Source organism: Bidens hawaiensis, unplaced genomic scaffold (genome assembly GCF_021521415.1).
Source record: "Bidens hawaiensis isolate Kalapana, Puna unplaced genomic scaffold, B.hawaiensis_p1.1 tig00006083_1, whole genome shotgun sequence".
NCBI classification, from domain to species: Eukaryota; Viridiplantae; Streptophyta; class Magnoliopsida; order Asterales; family Asteraceae; genus Bidens; species Bidens hawaiensis.
This window is the reverse complement of record NW_027491403.1, coordinates 827,405-845,164: the sequence shown is the minus strand read 5'-3', so window position 1 is coordinate 845,164 and position 17,760 is coordinate 827,405.

Sequence of the window (17,760 nt, the reverse complement as noted above, 5' to 3'; positions counted from 1 at the left end):
GAACTTGGATTGGTAGATATTCATAAGGTATGAATATAGCAAGGGTTTGTTGCCAAGGTTCATAGATATTTATGGGATAAATATTGGACTGACCCGCCCTCAAATTTTACTCCATGGAATCCTTACGATTTGTGGTCATAAGTAAATTTGAGTAAAGGCGAACATCATAGTATCCTCCGTCCTGAGATACATATTGGGTCTTGATATTCACTGACTATTATGCTTTGACTTAGTTCTTCGCTACTCTAAAATATGTCAGTGCATAAGGCTAAGCCCAAGTGTAGTACGAGGAGATAGTGAGAAACATATGTAGTTAATAGGGGATTGGTACCTCTTATTCGTTGAGAGTTAAATGTCTAAAGCCTGATAAGTTAAATCAACAGGGAATTATTACTCTGTGTCTTTGGATTTAACATGACATTTGTGGCAAAAGGATAAATGATAGTTTCACCAAAATCATTTCAAGTAAGGGACTTGAGGGGGATGATGTTATTGAATGGCACTTCGTCATGTGTATTAGGGATAGTAAACCGATTTTAAGCGGTATTTACTATTTGCAATGATCTTCTATGTATCTTGTGCAAGTGGGAGATTGTTGGAATCGATCTGCCAAGACACATATTTGAGTTGATGTGGCTAGTACGTTATGATCCAAGTCGGTTCATACCCAATAACAAGCTAGACAAACACCATGATATTTATTATTAGATATGATCTAAGTAATATTATCAACAGTTATAATATTTGGAAATTGGTTTTCTAAATATTTGCACTTGTGAGTTAAATAAATTACACATTATCTCACACATAATGGAGTATGGGTTAGACCAACATAACAACTCACACATTATCTCACACATACACATGTTCTCTCCATCTTTCTTTATTTCTTTTTGGGCCGAACAAGAAGAGGAACAAGGGAGGGTATTTTTCCAGAGTGTAAATCCTAGAAACTTTTGGTGTTTGTTGGAGAGCTTGGAGGGTATACAAGCTTGAAGTTTTCTCTTCGAAGACTTGTCATTCAGTCTTTCATCCCTTTCAATTTCTGGAAATTAAAGGTATGTAATCTAACACCCTATGGTTGTATTTGATAGTGTGTATATCGTATATGGATCCTGGTTTGGGTTTTAATATAAAACGGGTTTTATATGTATTGGTAAACAAGATTTAAAACTTATTATTTCCGCTGCGTTTTTCTATATAATGGGTTATATGGACTTTGATAATCTTGTAAAAACCCAACACTGATACCAATTGAATGTCCAGAAACAGGATCTTTCTATATGATATCAACAAACACACGTTAAGTACGCGGAATCTAGTTAACGTGGTGATTCAAGAACAACGATAGTCACAATGAATATTTGGAAATAATAAGAGATGAACACGATGTAACATGGTTTCAATGCATACGATTCTATTATCAAATAAATCGTCAGATACATAAACCAATTCCACAATGAATGTTATGGGTGTGATTCCACTTCTGGAATGTTATAAATTGAAGTGGGAATCTAACCCAATTGGTCTTGCATCAATTGGACAAATATATAATTTTTGGCAAATATTTATGTATTGTTGTGTTAAAATAGAGAGTGAAATTAGGTTGTTGTAGAGTGTGAATATTCTGTATATTTGTGTGAACTGGAAAATTATAAGAAAAATATATGTTATACCTAATACTTGTTAGAATATGTTTGAATTATTTGGTAATTTAATTACAAGTTTTGGTTGGCTGGAAAAATCAGTTTTGATGATTGAAAACTTGTTAAAGATGATTAGCAAATTGGTTAGTAAAAATAATTGTAGTTTTAATAGAATGATTGTGGTAAATTGGATTTTGACTTGATGGGTCAACTTAGAACTATTTGACTAAGTGGTTAGTCTTACTTGTGAAGTGTTGAAAAGTGGTAGAAGTTAGACTTAGTCATAGAATTGTATGAAAAGTGGCTAAGTGCACATTACTTGATTGTTGTTAAATTGTGACTAGGAACATCAAGTAATCATTCTAAGTCTAGATTATTGGTCAAAAGTCACCAACGGGTCATCGGTCAATATTTTGGTCAATGGTCAACATTTTGGTCAATGGTCAACAAAACTCAATTTTTAGTCTTCGGTCATCGACACTTGGACTTTTTAGTCAATGGTCAACAACTTGGACCTTTTGGTCAAAAGTCAAATGATAAGTTAAACTCTGGTCAAAGTCAACAAAAAGTCAAACTTTGGTCAAATTCAACAAAAAGTCAAACTTTGGTCAAACTTCAAATAAACAAGGGAATTTTTTGGATACTTATAGTGCTTGTATGATTTAGGCACTAGAACAGCTTTGACTTTAGCGGTTGACTTTTAATTTGAACCGCATTCAAGGTGAGTTTCACTATCCCACTTTTTACTTACTCCTTTTGGGGGGAAAGCATACAACATACAAACTTTTGGATAATTGTAGACTTTTTAATACCTCATGTGTACATTGTGAACTTATACTAAAGTCCCCCATGCACATTGGACCGTTAACGTTGTACATTGGTTCGGTAATGAAAGGTAGTACTACTGGGTTTGACGAACCCCCTCGGGGCTCTCGGTTGAGGGAGTCTCCGGGTGTTTCATTTACTAGGAACACAATATGCACTAGTCTTATATTAGACTCCATGGGTGGCAAACAAACTAACAAGTCGGCCTCGGTGACAATGGAACTCACACAAATGTATCATGATTGCTAGCGTAATTAACTAGCGGTATTACTAATGCATACATTATCCATGCTTTATTGCTTACAGCGTTTACTTACTAAATGGTTTGTTTAACAAACTTGTTTTTAAACTCAAACCTGTGAACTCACTAACCGTTGTGTTGACCCATTTTAGCTTGTCTTTCTTAGGTGTTTAAGGTGCACGTGCGAAGTCGAAATGAGTCTAGGATGCATGAATCCCACTAAGCATTGAATTACGCTGGGAGTCTTTAATGAAATGTTATGTCTGGGCGTCTTGACACGCACTCTGGGTTTTTAAGTGTTTTTTTTTCATAAATTATAGGCTTCCGCAAATGTAACAACTTTATTGTAAATGTACTTACCTCATTTATGATGAGAAATAATATTTAAAAATTTTCCATTATAAATTGGTTGTTCGTTATGACACATGACTAGATCCTGGTATGTCACGCGCCTCACGGTAAAACCCTGTTAGTCGAAAATTGAGGGTGTTACAAAACACGCGCCCATGCTTCGGTACACCAGAAAAGACAAAAATCTACATGAAAAGATAAATACGGGGAACAAAAGCATGGGACCGGGCCTCTTGACCACGGGGACGTGGTCACCTTCAACAAAAAGACAAAACGATTTTAGCACATGTCAATAAAGGCACGGGGTGTGCCTACCTAAGCACAGGGCCGTGCTTCACCCTCCAGACTGCCTATAAATAGTATCTCATTTTGCATTGATCAAGTGTGCCTTGAAGAGAATTCTATACGGTTTTCACTTATAAAACCACCCACTAACACTCATATTGAAGATCTAGTTAAGGGTTCGAAGGCTTGGAGGTCATCATCATCAACCATCATCATCAACATCCACCATCATCATTAAGAGGGAAGATTCATCCACATTTGGTTAGATTGTTCTAGTTTAATCATGTGTTCGTTATCATCATCCACTCTAATGTTCATAACCATGCTCATTATGAGCTAAACTCCATTTACCATCTAAAATCTATGAAGAAGATTTGTTTTACTTAATAATTATATTAAACATGTGATTTAGTTTAGTAAAGTACATGGTTATCTTTCAACTACTTTTTGATGAGAAATGTTTCACCATCTTAATTCAACAATTCAAAGTTGGTGGTTGTCAACTATAATGAAAATCGTTCATGATCGATTCATGTTCTTGAAAGATAGAAATACTTTGATAATTTATAGAAAAATGGATCCTTATATTGTACTTAGAAATGATGAGATATAAGTTATGATCTATTTCTCTAGTTTTGTTAATTCTGAAATAACATCGTTAACACGACTGCTTAGGTTATCATGCTAGTTAAAGAAATCATATGTTAACGGAGTGTGAAATTATAACCTACTTAACTCAACCAAGGGGAGGTTGTGTGACAAAACTATAACCACCCAAAGTTGTTAGAATTGGTATTTGAGAAATCGAAGTCAATCCAAATCTTTCTACTTTACTAAACTATTTGCCAACTCAAATTGACATTCTCGTGGTAGCATGACATTAGGAAATGGTTGACTTTAAAATGCGCATGCTACTTTTTTTTATGTCATAGTATATGCTCACTTATAAACGAGGGGCTATTTTATTATATATTATTACGGCAAGTTTATCACATGTTTATTTAATAATTATCAAGGAACTATGTAGTGGATTCTTGATCTTAGATGGTAACCTTCGTATAATTGAAGTAGTTGTATAGAATTTCTCGTCTTTGTCACCTATATATTATATATAAGTATTTATATTTTATAAAAAGTTCAAAAATCAACCCCAATATGATTACAACCTCCTATTAAAGTAAAACGACGATTCAATACTAGAAATATTTGTGTCCACGGATCGATACTTGGTTATTACCAATACTATCCTACACATACGATAGGTACACTTGCCTATTTTGTGTGTGTTTAGACTTAGTAGAAATCACTTTTATAAATTTAAAACACGATCTTGTGCAAAATCTAAAATCCTTTCATAATTTTACAAGCTACACGCAGCACACATCAAGTTTTTGCAGTCGTTGCCGAGGACACGGTACATTTCTAAGAACGATCCATGTTTTAATTTAATCATTGTTTATAATTGTATAAATTTTTAACTTTTATTTTATATTATTTTTATTAACTATTAAACTATATAATTTTATGACTAGCCTAATTTTAACCTTTATTTACCTAACCTTTGCTTTAGCTTAACTAACTTAGACCTTAGTTTAGTTTAGAATAGCTTAGCGTAACTCGTAATTTAACTTTAACTAATCTTTAGTTTAATTTAATAGTTTAAATTTTGATTTAATCCCATGTATTTCCTCTACATTCGGGCCAGAGCTTGTTTCTCTAGTTTCTGAACCGGAACGACTCTTTCGTCGACGAACGCGAAAACGGACTGCAAAAACCGCCGAAACAATCAAAAACGAATCAGTAGACGCCACCACATCAGGAGAAAATCAAACAGAAGAAATGATGGCGGCCCAGAACAATGAGCCGAACATGAGCCAATATGCCAAGCCAACTCTCGAAGGCTACGGCAATGGAGTGGCCCCACCCGATATCACCGAACATTTCGAAATCAAATCAAGCACCATTCATATGGTGGAAATTCAGTTCAATTTCATGGTCTCCTCGACGAAGACCCTCTTTCTCATATATCTCGATTCCTACGAATCTGCGGAACATTTAAAATCCAAAACTGTTCAGAAGATCAGATCAAACTCAAACTCTTTCCTTTCTCTTTAAGGGGTCAAGCCTTAGAATGGATAGAATCCTTTACCTCTGGCTCCATCACTACCTGGGACCAGATGGTTGATTTATTTCTCCTAAAATACTTTCCGCCTAAAAAAACTACCAAATACTGAGCCAGCATTACCGGATTCCGGACCGATGATAAGGATTCGTTACACACAGCATGGGAGAGATACAAAAGTATTATAAGAAGATGCCCTCATCATGGACTGGGTGTATGGTTACAAGTACAAACTTTCTTTGACGCACAATTCAGTCAAAACAAACAGGCCATCGACCAAATCGCCGGTGGAGACCTGGGATCAAAATCACCTAACGAAGCATTTGAAGTCCTAGAAAAGGCAGCAAAGAAGAGTTTCGCCTACAACCCACCAAGATCTACACCATCCAATAAAGGAATACACCACGTCGATTCCAACACTCTTGTCACCGCATAACTTGAAGCCCTTTCCAAGAAATTCGAACAATTTCAAGCCAAACTATCAAAAACCAAGATCACCTGTAACACTTATGGAGGACGTCATAAGAAAAGTGACTGTAAACAAGTCATCAAGGCTATGGAGGAAGTCGATATCATTGCCCGTCAGCACAACACTTTTAGCAATAACTACAATCCAGGATGGAGGAACCACCCGAATTTCAACTGGATTGACGGGGGTAACACTCAACACCTACCCGGATTCGAAAAAAGACCGATAAATCAAACCTTCCAACCAAAACCCCAATTTCAAGATCAAAGTTCTAATAGCCATCAAAACTAAAGCTACTATAAAATCGAAGAAATGTTAATCCAAATCATGACCAAAAAAAATGAAGCAGAAAAGAAGGCCAACTCAAGAGTTGTTGATATCAGCAGAGTATTGTTAAAACGTGAAGCCGACCTAAAAAGTCAACAAGCATCATTATAGAATCTAGAAACTAAGCTTGGACAAATTGCCCGACAATTATCCGAAAGACCACCCGACACTCTTCCAAGCAACACAATCACCAACCTGAATGCAACAGCTAACTTTGTTATACTCAAAAGTAGTACAACCACTGTTTCCTCACCAACTTTAGAACCGGTTACAGAAAAGGAATCCCTTGATAAAACGCAGGAAAGACTGATTCCAACGGGCACCGTACAACCCTAGTAGCCAGTTCGAACTTATATTCCACCAATTCCATACCCCTGGACGGCTGAAGCAGGAACGATTGGAAGCTCAGTACGAGAAGCTTTTAGAACTCTTCAAACAACTCCACATCAACATCCCTTTTATCGAAGCCATCGCCCAAATGCCAAAATATGCCAAGTTCCTCAAAGAAGTACTGACAAACAAGAGGAAGCTAGAGGAGCTATCACATGTCACCCTGAGTGTAGAATGTTCAGCAGTCCTACAAAACAAGTTGCCAACAAAAATGACCGATCCAGGGAGCTTTACTATCCCTTGTCTCATAGGAAATTTATCTGTTAGCAATGCCTTGGCCGACCTAGGAGCTAGTATTAACCTAATGCCTTATGCGGTTTTTGCAAAACTTGGGATAGGAGAACCAAATCCCACTAGCATGAGCATTCAGTTAGCTGACCGATCTATTAAATACCTTCGGGAAATTGTTTAAAACATGCTTGTCAAAATTGACAAGTTTTTTTTCCAAGTAGATTTTGTAATTCTAGACATGGAGGAAGATAAAAGTGTGCCTCTGATTTTAGGAAGACCCTTCTTAGCCACTGCAAAGGCTATTATTGATGTTTGCACTAGCAAACTCACTCTTAGGGTCAATGACTAGGCAATAACTTTTGATTTAGGAAAATCTATGCAATATCCGCAACATCACGATGACACATTATATTGTGTCGACATCATCGATTCTATCGTTACTTGCTATATGCGAGATTCATTTTAGAAAACAAAAATCTCAATACTAATGACAACAATCAAGAAACATTAGAAGTAGTATATGAGATAACTGAAATTAATGAAAATTCAAAAACATCAATTGAAGAACCACCAGCCTTAGAGTTAAAAGAACTTCCAAACCATCTCGAATATGCATTCCTCGAAAAAGACTCTCAACTTCCAGTAATTATTTCATCTCACCTTTCTAAAGAAGAGAATGACGAACTTCTTCAGGTTCTTAAAAACCATAAGAAGGCTATCGCATGGAAAATCATGGATATTAAGCGCATCAGTCCTTCTTTTTGTACTCACAAAATCCTCATGGAGGAAGCATACAAAGACGTGGTCCAACATCAAAGAAGTCTCAATCCCATCATGCAAGATGTGTTGAAGAAAGAAGTAATTAAACTCCTTGATGCCGATTAATCTACCCAATCTCATATTCACCTTAGGTTAGTCCAGTTCAAGTAGTACCCAAGAAGGAAGGAATGACAGTTGTAATGAACGACAAGGACGAGCTAATACCGATGAGGACCATCATAGGCTGGCGAGATTGCATTGATTACCGAAAACTTAATGATGCCTCAAGAAAACATCATTTTCCACTTCCTTTAATCGATCAAATTCTTGAACGTTTATCTGGAAAAATGTTCTACTGTTTTCTTAATGGATTCTCCAGATACTTTCCAATCCCAATTTCTCCTGAAGATCAAGAGAAAACCAACTTTACATGCCCGTATGGAACCTTCGCCTACCGAAGAATGCCATTTGGGCTATGTAATGCTCCAGCCACCTTCCAGCGATGCATGGTGGTCATCTTTCACGAAATGATCGAACACTCTATGGAAGTATTCATGGAAGACTTCTCAGTCTTTGGAGACTTTTTCGATCATTGCTTGAAAAACCTCGACAAAATGTTAGACAAGTGTGAGGAAGTAAATCTGGTGCCCAACTGGGAAAAGTGTCACTTTATGGTTAAAGAAGGCATTGTTCACGGCCACAATATTTCTCAAAATGGATTAGAAGTTGGTAAAGAAAAAATAGAAACTATCTCTATGCTTCCACACCCAACTTCAGTAAAAGCCATTAGAGGTTTTCTAGGTCACGCAGGATTTTACGGTCGTTTCATAAAAGACTTCTCCAAAATCGCTAGGCCTATGACCAAACTTCTGGAGAAAGACGCACCATTCGTCTTCTCTGAAGAATGTGTTGAATCATTCATCATATTGAAGGACAAACTTATCAACGCACCAATTATGACTACACCCGATTGGACCCTTCCGTTTGAAATCATGTGCGATGCAAGCGACTTTGCAGTTGGATCCGTACTCGGACAATGCAAAGAAAAACACTTTCACCCAATTTACTATGCTAGTAAAACTCTTAACGATGCGAAAGAAAATTACACCACAACAGAAAAGGAGTAACTAGCAGTAGTCTTTGCTTTTGAAAAATTTAGATCCTACCTAGTTCTTTCCAAAACCATAGTCTACACCGACCATTCCGCCATACGACACCTCTTCAACAAGCAAGATGCAAACCTAAACTTATCCGATGGATTCTACTACCCCAATAATTTGACACTGAAGTTAAGGACAACAAAGGAGCAGAGAATGTAGCCGCAGACCATCTATCACGCTTAGAATGCCCAACTTCAAAGGAACATCATGAGGAAATCATCGATGATAATTTTCCACATGAAGATTTCATGCATATCTAAGCAGTCATGTAGGAGAAGGATGAAAGTCCTTGGTTTGACGACTTCGCAAACTATCTAGCTTGTAGAACCCAAAGAAAAGGGCTTGCTCATCAATGTGGAAGAAATTCTTTTCCGACCTTAAGTTCCACTTTTGCGAAGACCCTTACTTGTTTAGGATAGGTGCCAATCAGGTTGTCCGTAGGTGTGTAGCAGGAAAAGAAGCCTTAGATATTCTCAAATACTGTCATAAAGGACCTACTGGTGGACGCCACAGTACCGCCACTACGGTCAGAAGTGTTTGATGCAGGATTTTTCTGGCCCACCATATACAAAGACACTCATGCTTTGATCCAAGCATGCGATGCTTGAAAAAGAGCCGGGAACATCTCAGCCAAAAATGAGATGACTCAAAAAGGCATTAAAATATATGAAGTCTTTGATGTACGGGGAATATATTTCATGGGCCCATTTCCTAACTCTTTCGGAAAAAAGTACATCCTCGTAGCAGTCGACTACGTATCTAAATGGTTAGAAACACAAGCTCTTCCCACTAACGATGCTCGAGTAGTTGTACGATTTCTGAAAAGGTTATTCTCATGATTCGGTACTCTTAAAGCCCTAATCAGCGACAGAGGTACTCACTTCTGCAATACCTTAATGGAAAAGTCTTAGCAAGATATGGAGTTCACCACCGATTGGCGACACCATATCACCCTCAGACCAATGGGCAAGTAGAGGTCTCGAATCGAGGAATTAAAAGGATTTTAGAAAGAACTATAGGAATGAATCACAAAAATTGGGCAGAAAAGTTAGATGACGCATTGTGGGCCCTTAGGATAGCCTACATAACCCCCATAGGGACAACACCTTTCAAACTTGTTTATGGGAAAGCATATCATCTACAAGTAGAACTAAAACACAAAGCTTATTGGGCCCTCAGAGTAGTGAACTTTGATCTAATGCCTGTCGGTGGAAACCGGGAAGAACAAATTCACGAGCTAGAAGAACTAAGAGCATTGGCATATGAAAATTCCTGATATTACAAAGAAAAGACTAAATGTTTACACGACGCCCATTTAAAAGGAAACAAAAAATTCCAAGTTGGCGATCATGTACTGTTATATAACACACCTTTACGTCTTTTCCTAGGAAAATTAAAATCTCGTTGGACAGGTCCACACATAGTTGAATCAGTTTTTGACTATAGGACAGTTGAGATTTCAAATTCTGACGGCCACAAGTTCAAAGTTAATGGGCATCGATTAAAACCATAAGTCGATGGACCATTCGAAACCATCTCGGAGGTACTACTCCTCCACCAGAACTGTTGAACAATATGGAAGTAAGGTCTGGCCAAGACCTTCATAAAATAGGCCTGGTAAAAAAAAGAAACAATAAATACAAAACACGGGGCATGCCTCAAAAAGCGAGGTACCGTGCCAAAATGTGTGGGCCAGAATATTCGCTGCAAAAATCTCAGTCAGACAGGTTTGTAACAGAATTGTCAGAACAAAAACACGGGGACGTGCTTCTAAAAACACAGGGTCGTGCCTGGAATCTGGTTGGCTATAAAAGGTACCTCTTACCAACGCATTCCTTGCACGAACCAAAACCAAAACACTTCTCTCTGAAAATTCGACATGCCTACTGAAATGAGTGAAGCAATTCTCGTTCCTCGACAATCGAGAAACGATGCCCGCCATGTTTCCAAAACTGATCTTCTCTTGAAACTTCAAGAAATCGTCAAGGAACTCACCGAAATGAATCTCCTTGCTGAGATGCGTCTCGTTCAACTAACCGAATCAATGGAAAACATGAAAATGGAACTTCGATACATTAACGAACAACTCCAGTTTCAAGTTCTCGGTTTCACGTACTTTCCACCACCGGGACCATTCGGCGGAGGAGAACCCTTCGAAGAAATCTAGGGACCTTAATTTTTTGTTTTCAAGTGTAACAAGTGCACTAGGCACATTGTGTTAAGAATTTCGGGCCTAACCCAATTATTTTCTTGTTTCTAGGAACCAAGCTTATCCCGTATTTTTTTAGGACCTTTAATTTTAATGAAAAGTAATATTTAGGATGATCAAACTCTAAATTAACATACTAAAAAAATCATTCTAAAAATTCCAGCTCTCGCGTTTGGCTGAAAAATAAAAGAAATTTCGGTGACAAAAAGCACGGGTCGTGCTACTTGAAGCACGGGACCATTGTCACCTTAGAATCTTCAGCATGATACGCGCTGACTCTGTACAATTTTCTGAATCAGAAAAATTTATTCCCCTAGCAGCACGGGGTCGTGCTTCATGAACCACAGGGCCGTGCTCGACTTTCCAGTGTCTATATAATGCAAACAAAAACTCACTATTCCATTCACATCAAACACAAAATTACTGAAATAGAAAGCAAGAAAGTTGAATGGAGGCCAGTGAGGAAAGACAAGCAACATGATTCTTCCTCAAATCTTGAGGAAGAGGTCATGAGGCTACAATGCATCATGAGGGACCAAGTCAAAAGCAACATCCAAACCGAAGCTCGGTTAATCGAGCTAATCAACTAAGTCGAACTACTGCGGTTCGAAAACTTCCATGTTGTGGATAGCCACAACAAGGATGTGGCTTTCAAGCTCAACTATCTTAACCGGGAGATCGCAAAGCTTGAAAAAAAGCATTTCGAGCTCTTGAAAGCTAAACGAGCTCCACCACACATCCAAGACCTGTTCAGGAATGGTGGTCGTTGAAGTTCTGACTTCGTCTTGTTAAGAAGTTGCTTTTGCTAGTGTTATGTTATATGATTCGGATTGTTATTGTACTTTTCTTTTCACTATGTTTAACTATGTTTTATGTTTTAATGAAATCTAGGACTTTTAATTAATATCTTAATTCCAGTCCTCAAAGAAAGTCAATTAAAAACAAACCAACTTGACAAATAAATAGCATAAACAAAAGAAACTGTCTGCCTCGTGCAGCACGGGCCGTGCTTCTAAAAGCACGGTGTCGTGCTTTTGAGTCCACAGCAGTTACGTGTTTTTTTACCAGTAACATAACTATTCCAACCACTTAACCCTAAAAACCACTTCGTCTATCCACACAAACCGCCGACCATTCATCAATTACACGAATTTCTGCATCAACCCTTCAATTCTAAACCAAAGGTATGTCAATTTGACAAATCTATTGTTAGATTTCATCCTCTTAGGCCTAGATTAACCCCAATTTATAACTAATCGATTGAATAGGGTTTAAACCTAAAAAATAGATGGGTTATTCAGTTAGATCTAGGATAATGATTGGTTGGATAGATTTTGTACATATATTTGTTGAAGGAAATCATTCGGGTTTGGATCTTGGGTAAAATATATAATAATTGAAAAACCAATTGAAACAACTGGGAAGAAAGCAGGTTCGAGTCTTGATAAATTTGAAATTAGAATTAAAAACACGAAACGTGCTTTAAGCAACACGAATCGTGGTCACCTTTTTGGTCAACAGAAAGTCAATTTGGAAGAAAACTGATGAACAGCAACAGCACGGACCGTGCTTTGAAATGCACGGCGCCGTGGTTTGCTCTCTGTTCCAGCATATTAATAATTTTCGATACATTTTGACTAATTGGAACATAATTTGCAGATGGATGAATATGGGGACGACATTCATGCATTTCTAGTCTTTCCCGGGCGTGATGCAAGGAATAGGAGAGCCCAAGCTAGACTAACCTACCTCAACAGACGATTTCCAGAAGCAAACTTTTACGCCTGCAGAGACACCCTAAGGCAAGTGAACCAAGGCAACTGGTACAAAACCCTTGTTAGATAGCCGTGGCAATGAGTTTTTGGTCAAACAGGAGAGGCTGTAATGGAACTGACAAAGGAATTCTTGGCTTCTTTCTTTATAAAGACCAAGAATCCGAATATGTGGGATGAAGACGCCATTGAGTTTAGGTGTGGGGGTGAATGGCACACAACTTCTTTCACCCAACTTGGGATTGATCTGGGAATATACACGGATGCGGAAAAAGACAATGAAATTTGGTTCAGAGCATGGACAACATTTGCAGACGAAGACTGTGATGATGATGCTGAAGCTGAAAACGCAATGATGGAAGCATTGGAGCAACTAAGCTACGAGACCGAAAACTAAAATGCAAGTGTTTCAAAGAACACCGCACTACGTAACCCGCTTATGAGATACATTCACAACCTGCTCAGCCACACTACCACTGCTAGAGGTCAGAGTTAGGGGGTTGTTAATTTAAGGGATCTCTGGGCACTGTATTGCATGAAGAATGGCATCCTGTGTAACATTATTTATTTATTCTGCAAGCTGTTCAAGAAAAATGCGAACGCAAAAGGAAACACACCGATTTTTGGTAGAGCATGGATCTATAACCTCTATGGAGCCTATGGTGTAGACAGAGAAGGGACCCGAAGCCCAGATGTGATTGCTATTAGACTTGATTTTTGTAGCAGCATGCAGATGGTTCAGCAGATTAGTCAAAACCTGGATGTGTGGAGATTTTGTGATGCTTATAGACAGGTTTGGGACCCTGAAGACCCGACAAAGATGTTATTCCAGGACGTGCCTGAGAGGAGAGGAGTATCACCACCTAGACAGAGCCGTCGTCATACCTACCATCAGCGAGGAGGCCCATCTTCATCAGGGCCGGACCCAGCCCGTCACATGACGGCAGATATTCTTTCGAGGGACTATACAGCCTAATTGATCATTCTCAGGAAGAACCACCAGCTCGTTCCATAATATCACAAAGCAGATGGCTGCCTCCGATGCACAGCGGGCAGCCGAATACGCAGAAACAAGGCGAGAGATTGATCTTTTGGGCTATCGCATGGACAGGAAGTGGGAACCATTTGACCCGGACACGGGTAACTGATAAGCAACGGCACTGGTAGGTGGTATGGGTATGCACGGGTTGGCAGTACTTTCATGACATTATTATTATTATGTTTGTTTGAATAATTTACAATATGTATTTTGTTTGTTTAGTTTGGTTCGATACTTTCATGGCCGTGGGTGCCAAGACATTATTATTAGGTACTTATTTAGCCCGTTTGGGCAAGAGATGGATGATTCCATACCCAAATTTTAGAAATTACGCTTGGTCGTTTGTGGTTGTTTGTAGTTTTATATTATACAGGTACAAAACAGGAAAACGGACGATAAACAGGGGACGCTCTGTTGAAATTTCGTTAACCCGTAGGGAAGTACCTCTCAATTTTTAACCCACCATACTTAATTATGATTTTAATATTTTAATGAATCTTTTCACATTGAGGATAATGTGAGATTCAAGTGTGGGGAGGTGAATTACTTGACCAATTGTTTGCTCAAATAATAATAAAAATTCTCTAATCATAGTTTTTTGTAGCAAACAAAGACTATTTTTATAACAAAACCTAAAGAAAAATCCAAGAATTTTTTTTGCAAATAACCAACTACTAATTTATTATAACCAAAGAAAAGTGAAAAGGTAAAAGAAGTTTTGTAATACTGAGAATAAATTTAGGAAAAATATTGCATTTATACCCAATTCCTCCATTACTGTGAGATAAAGCTCATGCCATAAAAATATTTTTTTCGAAAGATTTGAGTGAGTCACATGTTTCGTGTGATTTAGAACTTGTCGCAGATATTCATTTCAAGACCATACAAAGCGTTGTATAAAGAAGAAGGTAATGTTGTCACCTTTCCCTCAAACCATTCCCCAAATTACAAAAACCAAAAACCTTAACCAAAACTGCACCACTTCATCCATCTCACCGGTAAAATACAACACTGGTCTTTTATCGACAGACCCTAAAGAACTAGAAATGTATTCTTTCGATTTCAATTTCCTTTGCTGCATACATTTAGCAAAACCTAGGTTGCCTCCAGAACTTAGGGAGAGAAGGTTGATATTAATTTTTCAATATAACTCTGAATTACAACCGAATGAAACATCTTTTTGTGAAAATTGTTCTTGTGATAACTGTTTAAATGACAAATTAACCAAAATAAGTGATGAGAAGGTTGATAATAATATTATCCCGAGTAAACTTCAAGATCCAGGAGTGCCCCTTTTATCAATCCAAATTGTTGAATTTAAAACTAATCGGGCACTGCTAGATCTTGGAGCTTGTGTTAGTATCATGCCCGGTAGTTTATATGATCAGTATGAGTTTGGTCCGCTACAAAAAGTAAACATCACCATGGTTTTAGCAGATCAAACCCATACACTTCCCCGAGGCATGATAAATAATGTGATGGTACACGGGGAGGATTTATGTTACCCAGTTGACATTTTAGTACTTGATTATGCTAAAAATGTAACTAACACGCAACCCACAGTCATATTGGGTAGACCCTTCTTTGCCACTTCACTTGCAGTGATTGATTGTGCCAAGGGAACACTGGAAACAAAGTGTGGGAATCGTGATAAACGATTATTATTATTTAAAAATAATACTAACTCTTTTGTTGACAAGGAAAGCCTAAAGGCGGATTTTGTTAACAAGTGTCTATCCTTGAGCAAGGATCACACGAAAGTGGAGTATTTTGTGATTGACTGGTAAGTTGAGAAGAAAGAAGTTGAGCATCAACAGACTGAGAAGGTGGCAGAAAAAGGTGACCGACCAAGGAAGACGAAAGTGAGACCTCATCCACCTAACCTAAATGATCCAGGGTGGAGATTGAGGAAGTTCGGGCCCGAACCTGGTTTGCCAGAAGACTGGAAACAGTTGCTTGAAAAAGAGCGTGCTGATAACGAGAAGGCTGTACGGGATTGGGCCAGTCACCCACCTTGAATGTCATAAAGTTTCAAAAAGCTGGTAATTGTACATTTTGTATATTTTAATTTTATTTTGCATTATATTTTCTAGTTTGTTTGTTATTAGTGGTATTTTAAGCTACCATCTTAGCAAAAACCAAGTGTGGGGAAATTCTTATGGATTTCTCTTCAACACTGTGTTGGGAACAACCCGGGTTTTTCATGGAAGTAGAGTTTTACTTAGTAGTTTCTTTGTTTTTATTTTCTCAAAACCATACATCGGGGACAATGTATCCCAAGTGTGGGGATGGGGGAATTGCAATTTCCCTTTTCAAAATTTTCGTTTAAAAAAAATTAAATAAAGAAAAAAATTAAAAAAAATCAGAAAAAATGAAAAAAATTTTAAAAAAATGTGTTTAAAGAAACCGGAAAGTGGTAAGATGATGGGGTGAAGTTTTGGTCCCTTTTCATGGTCACAATTCCTTAAATAACACGTGCCTAGTTGTTTAAAAAAAAGGAGATTATGTAGTTTTCTATTCAAGGTTAGCATGCTTTCGGTGTAATAACTTGCATAACATGTTCGTTTATACTTGAAAATTAAGAAAGCAAGGATTGGTGAAATGGTTAATATTCTCCGATAGAACTTGTACAATTATTGCATTTCGAGATCTTAGCTTGGCATGAGTGCAAAAGTGATAGAGGAACTTAGGTTAAGCCTCGTCTGGATGAGCGAGAATGTGGGTACTGGGGGGTTGGGGCCTCATACATTATACATATGAGGATGGTTATGTGAGGGGCGCGGGGTTGGTTCCTTTATAAAACTTTTTTTGGGCCTGTTCTTTCATTTAATCAACCCCGGTGTTATTTTGCGAAACGATCCGACTTAATAGGTTTTTATGTAATTGTTTAAGTATTTATCAGTTAGATATGTGGAGCATTATGTTCATCATGCTGGTATGTAATGTTCAAGTTTTATATTAGTTCATTGATTAAAAAAAATAAAAAATTTGTATTAGAATTGCAATGTTTATGTATGCAATGTTCAAAGTATTATGTATTCAGTGAAAAGAAAAAAAAAGGAAAAAAAGAAAAAAAAAAGAAAAGAAAAAGAAAAGTTAGTGATGTTTTCAGTTGTTTATTTATTTATTTATTTATTTTTTACTTAGTTTGTTTGTAATAAGTCGGATTGGGTCGCTTGAGCTACTTTCAATATTCCCTTCCATACCCTTACACTTGGCCCCATTACAACTTGTTTTAACACCATCTTGATTTGTATTCATGTCAAATGCATTTACATAGGTGGAGATTTGATTATTGTACAAGCGTATGCGAGAAGAATTGATTTAATATGAAATATATGGATGATCACCAAGGAAAAGTTAGTGTGTAAATGTGTGTTATGTATAGGTAAAAACCGAAAGCATGTTAGGTTTGGTTAGAAATCTATGGTTTAAATGGAGAGTCAAGTGAACTAGTGCACCCGATAAAAATAAGGGAATAGGGTATGACTTGGGACCTTAACTGAACCGGTTTTGTGGTAAGATTGGTGGTTACAAGTTGAATGTAATAGATAGTTTGTGTTGAGATGTTGCTTGGGGGCAAGCAACGGTTAAGTGTGGGGATGTGACGAGTGTATCGGAGCATGACCCGTAAGTGTGCTTAAATGATATAAAAATCTATGTATTAAGTGTTAATTTCATGGGAACAAGATAACTACTATTGTGTGGTTATTTACAGATATGAGGAGATAGGGGATGAAATCACGAGAACGTGGGCGAAAACGGCGAAGAAAACGGAGTTGAAACGAGAAAGATATGAAGAAAACAAGAAAATGAGAAAGGGCTCCACCGTGGGCCACGATCTGGACCGTGGGCCACGGTCCAACAGACCAAAAATGACAGTTTACACTGTACCGTGAGCTTTGGGAGACCGTGGAGACCACCGTGGCCAACG